This window comes from Lissotriton vulgaris, chromosome 8 (assembly GCF_964263255.1).
Source record: "Lissotriton vulgaris chromosome 8, aLisVul1.2, whole genome shotgun sequence".
In the NCBI taxonomy this organism is placed as follows: Eukaryota; Metazoa; Chordata; class Amphibia; order Caudata; family Salamandridae; genus Lissotriton; species Lissotriton vulgaris.
Genome location: NC_141696.1, coordinates 1530679906 through 1530691873, shown reverse-complemented (window position 1 = coordinate 1530691873; position 11968 = coordinate 1530679906). Strand labels below are relative to the sequence as shown.

Here is an 11968-nt window from a genome sequence, read left to right as displayed (position 1 = left end):
GCCGAAATAGCTCAGTTGGGACAGCGTTATACTGCAGATCTAACGGTCCCTGGTTCAATCCCGGGTTTCGGCACAGTTGAGAGGTTCCTTGCTTCTAACAAAATAGGTCTTAGAATCAGCTGTAGTACTTTTTCTCTATTCATCACATTTTTTCCAACTGATCTACAACACAATCAATTTAACATAGACTTTGCTTTATGACCTCCTTCTAAACTTGCTTCCACCTCTCTTACCTTCAGGTTTGACAATGAATATTTCCCATTTCATGCTTTTTTGTAAAGTAAACTCTTGTCTGCATTACCTTCCACCTCCCCTTGAATACAGATGTCAGTAGTCAGATGACATTGCTTACCTACTCATGCCAAATATATCTGGATCCCAAAAATGCTATTTACCCATTGCACCAGTTAATTGCGGAATGATATAGGACTCCTTAAAACATATCTCACCATATGAGGTTAAAAATCCAGGTCCTGCATCTATTTTGTTAAATGGTTTAAATTAAAGTATGAAGACCACAGCTATCAGAAGGCTGAAATAGCTCAGTTGGGAGAGCGTTAGACTGAAGATCTAAAGGTCCCTGGTTCAATACCGGGTTTCGGCACAGTTGAGAGGTTCCTTGCTTCTAACAAAATAGGTCTTGGAATCAGCTGTAGTACTTTTTTCTCTATCAACATTTTTATCAACTGATCTACAAAATGATCAATTCAACATAGACTTTGCTTTCTGTCCTCCTTTTAAACTTTCTTCCACCTATCTTGCCTTCAGGTTTGACTATGAATGTTTTCCATTTCGTCCTTTATTGTAAAGTAAACTCTTGTCTGCATCACATTCCACTTCCCCTTGAACACAGATGTCAGTAGTCAGATGACATTGCTTACCTACTCATGCCAAATATATCTGGGTAATATAGTGCTAGTCCATTCAGAGTTAAAAAAACAACTACCTAACCTGGATCCCAAAAATGCTATTTACCCATTGCACCAGTTAACTGGGGAATGATACAGGACTCCTTAAAACATAACCTACCATATGAGGTTAAAAATCCAGGTCCTGCATCTATTTTGTTAAATGGTTTAAATTAAAGTATGAAGACCACAGCTCTAAGCAGGCCGAAATAGCTCAGTTGGGCGAGCGTTAGACTGAAGATCTAAAGGTCCCTGGTTCAATCACGGGTTTCGGCACAGTTGAGAGGTTCCTTGCTTCTAACAAAATAGGTCTTGGGATCAGCTGTAGTTCTTTTTCTCTATTCATTAAATTTTTTCCAACTGATCTACAACACAATCATTTTAACATAGACTTTGCTTTATGTCCTCCTTCTAAACTTGCTTCCACCTCTCTTACCTTCAGGTTTGACAATGAATATTTCCCATTTCATGCTTTTTTGTAAAGTAAACTCTTGTCTGCATTACCTTCCACTTCCCCTTGAACACAGATGTCAGTAGTCAGATGACATTGCTTACCTACTCATGCCAAATATATCTGGGTAATATAGTGCTAGTCCATTCAGAGTTAAAAAAACAACTACCTAACCTGGATCCAAAAAATGCTATTTACCCATTGCACCAGTTAATTGCGGAATGATACAGGACTCCTTAAAACATATCTCTACCATGTGAGGTTAAAAATCCAGGTCCTGCATCTATTTTGTTAAATGGTTTAAATTAAAGTATGAAGACCTCAGCTATAAGCAGGCCGAAATAGCTCAGTTGGGAGAGCGTTAGACTGAAGATCTGAAGGTCCCTGGTTCAATCCCGGGTTTCGGCACAGTTGAGAGGTTCCTTGCTTCTAACAAAATAGGTCTTGGAATCAGCTGTAGTACTTTTTCTCTATTCATCAAATTTTTTCCAACTGATCTACAACACAATCAATTTAACATAGACTTTGCTTTATGTCCTCCTTCTAAACTTGCTTCCACCTCTCTTACCTTCAGGTTTGACAATGAATATTTCCCATTTCATGCTTTTTTGTAAAGTAAACTCTTGTCTGCATTACCTTCCACTTCCCCTTGAACACAGATGTCAGTAGTCAGATGTCATTGCTTACCTACTCATGCCAAATATATCTGGGTAATATAGTGCTAGTCCATTCAGAGTTAAAAAAACAACTACCTAACCTGGATCCCAAAAATGCTATTTGCCCATTGCACCAGTTAATTGCGGAATGATACATGACTCCTTAAAACATATCTCTACCATATGAGGTTAAAAATCCAGGTCCTGCATCTATTTTGTTAAATGGTTTAAATTAAAGTATGAAGACTACAGCTAGCAGGAGGCAGAAATAGCTCAGTTGGGAGAGCGTTAGACTGAAGATCTAAAGGTCCCTGGTTTAATCCCGGGTTTCGGCACTGTTGAGAGGTTCCTTGCTTCTCACAAAATAAGTCTTGGAATCAGCTGTAGTACTTTTTTCTCTATCAACATTTTTATCAACTGATCCACAAAATGACCAATTCAACATAGACTTTGCTTTCTGTCCTCCTTTTAAACTTTCTTCCACCTATCTTTCCTTCAGGTTTGACTATGAATGTTTCCCATTTCGTCCTTTTTTGTAAAGTAAACTCTTGTCTGCATCACATTCCACTTCCCCTTGAACACAGATGTCAGTAGTCAGATGACATTGCTTACCTACTCATGCCAAATATATCTGGGTAATATAATGCTAGTCCATTCAGAGTTAAAAAAACAACTACCTAACCTGGATCCCAAAAATGCTATTTACCCATTGCACCAGTTAACTGGGGAATGATACAGGACTCCTTAAAACATATGTCTACCATATGAGGTTAAAAATCCAGGTCCTGCATCTATTTTGTTAAATGGTTCAAATTAAAGTATGAAGACCCCAGCTATCAGAAGGCCAAAATAGCTCGGTTGGGAGAGCGTTAGACTGAAGGTCTAAAGGTCCCTAGTTCAATCCCGGGTTTCGGCACAGTTGAGAGGTTCCTTGCTTCTAACAAAATAGGTCTTGGAATCAGCTGTAGTACTTTTTCTCTATTCATCAAATTTTTTCCAACTGATCTACAACACAATCAATTTAACATAGACTTTGCTTTATGTCCTCCTTCTAAACTTGCTTCCACCTCTCTTACCTTCAGGTTTGACTATGAATATTTCCCATTTCCGGCTTTTTTGTAAAGTAAACTCTTGTCTGCATTACCTTCCACCTCCCCTTGAATACAGATGTCAGTAGTCAGATGACATTGCTTACCTACTCATGCCAAATATATCTGGGTTAATATAGTGCTAGTCCATTCAGAGTTAAAAAAACAACTACCTAACCTGGATCCCAAAACTGCTATTTGCCCATTGCACCAGTTAATTGCGGAATGATACAGGACTCCTTAAAACATATCTCTACCATATGAGGTTAAAAATCCAGGTCCTGCATCTATTTTGTTAAATGGTTTAAATTAAAGTATGAAGACCACAGCTATAAGCAGGCCGCAATAGCTCAGTTGGGAGAGCGTTAGACTGAAGATCTAAAGGTCCCTGGTTCAATCCCGGGTTTCTGCACAGTTGAGAGGTTCCTTGCTTCTAACAAAATAGGTCTTGGAATCAGCTGTAGTACTTTTTTCTCTATCAACATTTTTATCAACTGATCTACAAAATGATCAATTCAACATAGACTTTGCTTTCTGTCCTCCTTTTAAACTTTCTTCCACCTATCTTGCCTTCAGGTTTGACAATTAATGTTTCCCATTTCGTCCTTTTTTGTAAAGTAAATTCTTGTCTGCATCACATTCCACTTCCCCTTGAACACAGATGTCAGTAGTCAGATGACATTGCTTACCTACTCATGCCAAATATATCTAGGTAATATAGTGCTAGTCCATTCAGAGTTATAAAAACAACTACCTAACCTGGATCCCAAAAATGCTATTTACCCATTGCACCAGTTAACTGGGGAATGATACAGGACTCCTTAAAACATATCTCTACCATATGAGGTTAAAAATCCAGGTCCTGCATCTAGGATGCCTTCTGATCTTGCTTCTCCTTTTATCCGTCTTCAGGGCGGGCGTAAACCCGCCCCTGCCTGCCCCAAGGGCGTGGCCAGCCGCGTCAGTGTCTAGGCCAACCCACTCTAGGGCGGGAACAGGCGCGCCCCGGCTACGCCGCTTCGGGCATACCAGCCGAGACTCGCCTCCCGCCCAAGATGGCTTCCCGGGGGGATCGTGGTACTCCGCCATACGTTCGGGGGGACCGAGTGGTCGCCCCTTTCCAAAAAACAACTACCTAACCTGGATCCCAAAACTGCTATTTGCCCATTGCACCAGTTAATTGCGGAATGATACAGGACTCCTTAAAACATATTTCTACCATATGAGGTTAAAAATCCAGGTCCTGCATCTATTTTGTTAAATGGTTTAAATTAAAGTATGAAGACCACAGCTATAAGCAGGCCGCAATAGCTCAGTTGGGAGAGCGTTAGACTGAAGATCTAAAGGTCCCAGGTTCAATCCCGGGTTTCTGCACAGTTGAGAGGTTCCTTGCTTCTAACAAAATAGGTCTTGGAATAAGCTGTAGTACTTTTTTCTCTATCAACATTTTTATCAACTGATCTACAAAATGATCAATTCAACATAGACTTTGCTTTCTGTCCTCTTTTTAAACTTTCTTCCACCTATCTTGCCTTCAGGTTTGACAATGAATGTTTCCCATTTCGTCCTTTTTTGTAAAGTAAACTCTTGTCTGCATCACATTCCACTTCCCCTTGAACACAGATGTCAGTAGTCAGATGACATTGCTTACCTACTCATGCCAAATATATCTAGGTAATATAGTGCTAGTCCATTCAGAGTTAAAAAACAACTACCTAACCTGGATCCCAAAAATGCTATTTACCCATTGCACCAGTTAATTGCGGAATGATACAGGACTCCTTAAAACATATCTCACCATATGAGGTTAAAAATCCAGGTCCTGCATCTATTTTGTTAAATGGTTTAAATTAAAGTATGAAGACCGCAGCTATAAGCAGGCCGAAATAGCTAAGTTGGGAGAGCGTTAGACTGAAGATCTAAAGGTCCCTGGTTCAATCCCGGGTTTCGGCACAGTTGAGAGGTTCCTTGCTTCTAACAAAATAGGTCTTGGAATCAGCTGTAGTACTTTTTTCTCTATCAACATTTTTATCAACTGATCTACAAAATGATCAATTCAACATAGACTTTGCTATCTGTCCTCCTTTTAAACTTTCTTCCACCTATCTTGCCTTCAGGTTTGACTATGAATGTTTTCCATTTCGTCCTTTTTTGTAAAGTAAACTCTTGTCTGCATCACATTCCACTTCCCCTTGAACACAGATGTCAGTAGTCAGATGACATTGCTTACCTACTCATGCCAAATATATCTGGGTAATATAGTGCTAGTCCATTCAGAGTTAAAAAAACAACTACCTAACCTGGATCCCAAAAATGCTATTTACCCATTGCACCAGTTAACTGGGGAATGATACAGGACTCCTTAAAACATATCTCTACCATATGAGGTTAAAAATCCAGGTCCTGCATCTATTTTGTTAAATGGTTCAAATTAAAGTATGAAGACCCCAGCTATCAGAAGGCCGAAATAGCTAAGTTGGGAGAGCGTTAGACTGAAGATCTAAAGGTCCCTGGTTCAATCCAGGGTTTCGGCACAGTTGAGAGGTTCCTTGCTTCTAACAAAATAGGTCTTGGAATCAGCTGTAGTACTTTTTCTCTATTCATCAAATTTTTTCCAACTGATCTACAACACAATCAATTTAACATAGACTTTGCTTTATGTCCTCCTTCTAAACTTGCTTCCACCTCTCTTACCTTCAGGTTTGACAATGAATATTTCCCATTTCATGCTTTTTTGTAAAGTAAACTCTTGTCTGCATTACCTTCCACCTCCCCTTGAATACAGATGTCAGTAGTCAGATGACATTGCTTACCTACTCATGCCAAATATATCTGGGTAATATAGTGCTAGTCCATTCAGAGTTAAAAAAACAACTACCTAACCTGGATCCCAAAACTGCTATTTGCCCATTGCACCAGTTAATTGCAGAATGATACAGGACTCCTTAAAACATATCTCTACCACATGAGGTTAAAAATCCAGGTCCTGCATCTATTTTTTTAAATAGTTTAAATTAAAGTATGAAGACCACAGCTATAAGCAGGCCGCAATAGCTCAGTTGGGAGAGCGTTAGACTGAAGATCTAAAGGTCCCTGGTTCCATCCTGGGTTTCGGCACAGTTGAGAGGTTCCTTGCTTCTAACAAAATAGGTCTTGATATCAGCTGTAGTACTTTTTTCTCTATCAACATTTTTATCAACTGATCTACAAAATGATCAATTCAACATAGACTTTGCTTTCTGTCCTCCTTTTAAACTTTCTTCCACCTATCTTGCCTTCAGGTTTGACAATGAATGTTTCCCATTTCGTCCTTTTTTGTAAAGTAAACTCTTGTCTGCATCACATTCCACTTCCCCTTGAACACAGATGTCAGTAGTCAGATGACATTGCTTACCTACTCATGCCAAATATATCTAGGTAATATAGTGCTAGTCCATTCAGAGTTAAAAAAAACAACTACCTAACCTGGATCCCAAAAATGCTATTTACCCATTGCACCAGTTAACTGGGGAATGATACAGGACTCCTTAAAACATATCTCTACCATATGAGGTTAAAAATCCAGGTCCTGCATCTATTTTGTTAAATGGTTCAAATTAAAGTATGAAGACCACAGCTATGAGAAGGCCGAAATAGCTCAGTTTGGAGAGCGTTAGACTGAAGATCTAAAGGTCCCTGGTTCAATCCCGGGTTTCGGCACAGTTGAGAGGTTCCTTGCTTCTAACAAAATAGGTCTTGGAATCAGCTGTAGTATGTTTTCTCTATTCATCAAATTTTTTCCAACTGATCTACAACACAATCAATTTAACATAGACTTTGCTTTATATCCTCCTTCTAAACTTGCTTCCACCTCTCTTACCTTCAGGTTTGACAATGAATATTTCCCATTTCATGCTTTTTTGTAAAGTAAACTCTTGTCTGCATTACCTTCCACTTCCCCTTGAACACAGATGTCAGTAGTCAGATGACATTGCTTACCTACTCATGCCAAATATATCTGGGTAATATAGTGCTAGTCCATTCAGAGTTAAAAAAACAACTACCTAACCTGGATCCCAAAACTGCTATTTGCCCATTGCACCAGTTAATTGCGGAATGATACAGTACTCCCCTTAAAACATATCTCTACCATATGAGGTTAAAAATCCAGGTCCTGCATCTATTTTGTTAAATAGTTTAAATTAAAGTATGAAGACCACAGCTATAAGCAGGCCGAAATAGCTCAGTTGGAAGAGCGTTAGACTGAAGATCTAAAGGTCCCTGGTTCCATCCTGGGTTTCGGCACAGTTGAGAGGTTCCTTGCTTCTAACAAAATAGGTCTTGGAATCAGCTGTAGTACTTTTTTCTCTATCAACATTTTTATCAACTGATCTACAAAATGATCAATTCAACATAGACTTTGCTTTCTGTCCTCCTTTTAAACTTTCTTCCACCTATCTTGCCTTCAGGTTTGACAATGAATGTTTCCCATTTCGTCCTTTTTTGTAAAGTAAACTCTTGTCTGCATCACATTCCACTTCCCCTTGAACACAGATGTCAGTAGTCAGATGACATTGCTTACCTACTCATGCCAAATATATCTAGGTAATATAGTGCTAGTCCATTCAGAGTTAAAAAAACAACTACCTAACCTGGATCCCAAAAATGCTATTTACCCATTGCACCAGTTAACTGGGGAATGATACAGGACTCCTTAAAACATATCTCTACCATATGAGGGTAAAAATCCAGGTCCTGCATCTATTTTGTTAAATGGTTTAAATTAAAGTATGAAGACACCAGCTATAAGCAGGCCGAAATAGCTCAGTTGGGAGAGCGTTAGACTGAAGATCTAAAGGTCCCTGGTTTAATCCCGGGTTTCGGCACAGTTGAGAGGTTCCTTGCTTCTAACAAAATAGGTCTTGGAATCAGCTGTAGTACTTTTTCTCTATTCATCAAATTTTTTCCAACTGATCTACAACACAATCAATTTAACATAGACTTTGCTTTATGTCCTCCTTCTAAACTTGCTTCCACCTCTCTTACCTTCAGGTTTGACAATTAATATTTCCCATTTCATGCTTTTTTGTAAAGTAAACTCTTGTCTGCATTACCTTCCACCTCCCCTTGAATACAGATGTCAGTAGTCAGATGACATTGCTTACCTACTCATGCCAAATATATCTGGGTAATATAGTGCTAGTCCATTCAGAGTTAAAAAAACAACTACCTAACCTGGATCCCAAAACTGCTATTTGCCCATTGCACCAGTTAATTGCGGAATGATACAGGACTCCTTAAACATATCTCTACCATATGAGGTTAAAAATCCAGGTCCTGCATCTATTTTGTTAAATGGTTTAAATTAAAGTATGAAGACCGCAGCTATAAGCAGGCCGCAATAGCTCAGTTGGGAGAGCGTTAGACTGAAGATCTAAAGGTCCCTGGTTCAATCCTGGGTTTCGGCACAGTTGAGAGGTTCCTTGCTTCTAACAAAATAGGTCTTGGAATCAGCTGTAGTACTTTTTTCTCTATCAACATTTTTATCAACTGATCTACAAAATGATCAATTCAACATAGACTTTGCTTTCTGTCCTCCTTTTAAACTTTCTTCCACCTATCTTGCCTTCAGGTTTGACAATGAATGTTTCCCATTTCGTCCTTTTTTGTAAAGTAAACTCTTGTCTGCATCACATTCCACTTCCCCTTGAACACAGATGTCAGTAGTCAGATGACATTGCTTACCTACTCATGCCAAATATATCTAGGTAATATAGTGCTAGTCCATTTCGAGTTAAAAAAACAACTACCTAACCTGGATCCCAAAAATGCTATTTACCCATTGCACCAGTTAACTGGGGAATGATACAGGACTCCTTAAAACATATCTCTACCATATGAGGTTAAAAATCCAGGTCCTGCATCTATTTTGTTAAATGGTTTAAATTAAAGTATGAAGACCACAGCTATAAGCAGGCCGAAATAGCTCAGTTGGGAGAGCGTTAGACTGAAGATCTAAAGGTCCCTGATTCAATCCCGGGTTTCGGCACAGTTGAGAGGTTCCTTGCTTCTAACAAAATAGGTCTTGGAATCAGCTGTAGTACTTTTTCTCTATTCATCAAATTTTTTCCAACTGATCTACAACACAATCAATTTAACATAGACTTTGCTTTATGTACTCCTTCTAAACTTGCTTCCACCTCTCTTACCTTCAGGTTTGACAATGAATATTTCCCATTTCATGCTTTTTTGTAAAGTAAACTCTTGTCTGCATTACCTTCCACTTCCCCTTGAACACAGCTGTCAGTAGTCAGATGACATTGCTTACCTACTCATGCCAAATATATCTGGGTAATATAGTGCTAGTCCATTCAGAGTTAAAAAAACAACTACCTAACCTGGATCCCAAAAATGCTATTTACCCATTGCACCAGTTAATTACGGAATGATACAGGACTCCTTAAAACATATCTCACCATATGAGGTTAAAAATCCAGGTCCTGCATCTATTTTGTTAAATGGTTTAAATTAAAGTATGAAGACCACAGCTATAAGCAGGCCAAAATAGCTAAGCTGGGAGAGCGTTAGACTGAAGATCTAAAGGTCCCTGGTTCAATCCCGGGTTTCGGCACAGTTGAGAGGTTCCTTGCTTCTAACAAAATAGGTCTTGGAATCAGCTGTAGTACTCTTTTCTCTATCAACATTTTTATCAACTGATCTACAAAATGATCAATTCAACATAGACTTTGCTTTCTGTCCTCCTTTTAAACTTTCTTCCACCTATCTTGCCTTCAGGTTTGACTATGAATGTTTTCCATTTTGTCCTTTTTTGTAAAGTAAACTCTTGTCTGCATCACATTCCACTTCCCCTTGAACACAGATGTCAGTAGTCAGATGACATTGCTTACCTACTCATGCCAAATATATCTGGGTAATATAGTGCTAGTCCATTCAGAGTTAAAAAAACAACTACCTAACCTGGATCCCAAAAATGCTATTTACCCATTGCACCAGTTAACTGGGGAATGATACAGGACTCCTTAAAACATATCTCTACCATATGAGGTTAAAAATCCAGGTCCTGCATCTATTTTGTTAAATGGTTCAAATTAAAGTATGAAGACCCCAGCTATCAGAAGGCCGAAATAGCTCAGTTGGCCGCGCGTTAGACTGAAGATCTAAAGGTCCCTGGTTCGATCCCGGGTTTCGGCACAGTTGAGAGGTTCCTTGCTTCTAACAAAATAGGTCTTGGAATCAGCTGTTGTACTTTTTCTCTATTCATCAAATTTTTTCCAACTGATCTACAACACAATCAATTTAACATAGACTTTGCTTTATGTCCTCCTTCTAAACTTGCTTCCACCTCTCTTACCTTCAGGTTTGACAATGAATATTTCCCATTTCATGCTTTTTTGTAAAGTAAACTCTTGTCTGCATTACCTTCCACCTCCCCTTGAATACAGATGTCAGTAGTCAGATGACATTGCTTACCTACTCATGCCAAATATATCTGGGAATTATAGTGCTAGTCCATTCAGAGTTAAAAAAACAACTACCTAACCTGGATCCCAAAACTGCTATTTGCCCATTGCACCAGTTAATTGCGGAATGATACAGGACTCCTTAAAACATATCTCTACCATATGAGGTTAAAAATCCAGGTCCTGCATCTATTTTGTTAAATGGTTTAAATTAAAGTATGAAGACCACAGCTATAAGCAGGCCGCAATAGCTCAGTTGGGAGAGCGTTAGACTGAAGATCTAAAGGTCCCTGGTTCAATCCTGGGTTTCGGCACAGTTGAGAGGTTCCTTGCTTCTAACAAAATAGGTCTTGGAATCAGCTGTAGTACTTTTTTCTCTATCAACCTTTTTATCAACTGATCTACAAAATGATCAATTCAACATAGACTTTGCTTTCTGTCCTCCTTTTAAACTTTCTTCCACCTATCTTGCCTTCAGGTTTGACTATGAATGTTTTCCATTTCGTCCTTTTTTGTAAAGTAAACTCTTGTCTGCATCACATTCCACTTCCCCTTGAACACAGATGTCAGTAGTCAGATGACATTGCTTACCTACTCATGCCAAATATATCTGGGTAATATAGTGCTAGTCCATTCAGAGTTAAAAAAACAACTACCTAACCTGGATCCCAAAAATGCTATTTACCCATTGCACCAGTTAACTGGGGAATGATACAGGACTCCTTAAAACATATCTCTACCATATGAGGTTAAAAATCCAGGTCCTGCATCTATTTTGTTAAATGGTTCAAATTAAAGTATGAAGACCCCAGCTATCAGAAGGCCGAAATAGCTCAGTTGGGAGAGCGTTAGACTGAAGATTTAAAGGTCCCTGGTTCAATCCCGGGTTTCGGCACAGTAGAGAGGTTCCTTGCTTCTAACAAAATAGGTCTTGGAATCAGCTGTAGTACTTTTTCTCTATTCATCAAATTTTTTCCAACTGATCTACAACACAATCAATTTAACATAGACTTTGCTTTATGTACTCCTTCTAAACTTGCTTCCACCTCTCTTACCTTCAGGTTTGACAATGAATATTTCCCATTTCATGCTTTTTTGTAAAGTAAACTCTTGTCTGCATTACCTTCCACTTCCCCTTGAACACAGATGTCAGTAGTCAGATGACATTGCTTACCTACTCATGCCAAATATATCTGGGTAATATAGTGCTAGTCCATTAAGAGTTAAAAAAACAACTACCTAACCTGGATCCAAAAAATGCTATTTACCCATCTTACCAGTTAATTGCGGAATGATACAGGACTCCTTAAAACATATCTCTACCATATGAGGTTAAAAATCCAGGTCCTGCATCTATTTTGTTAAATGGTTTAAATTAAAGTATGAAGACCACAGCTATAAGCAG

General features: G+C 38.8%; 1 non-coding gene across 1 annotated transcript; it reads left to right on the top strand.

Annotated features, from left to right (window-relative positions):
* On the top strand, window positions 1-73 carry TRNAC-GCA (transfer RNA cysteine (anticodon GCA)). Its single transcript has one exon. It is a non-coding gene; the product is annotated as a tRNA-Cys (tRNA).
* Window positions 74-11968: the final 11895 nt, after the last annotated feature.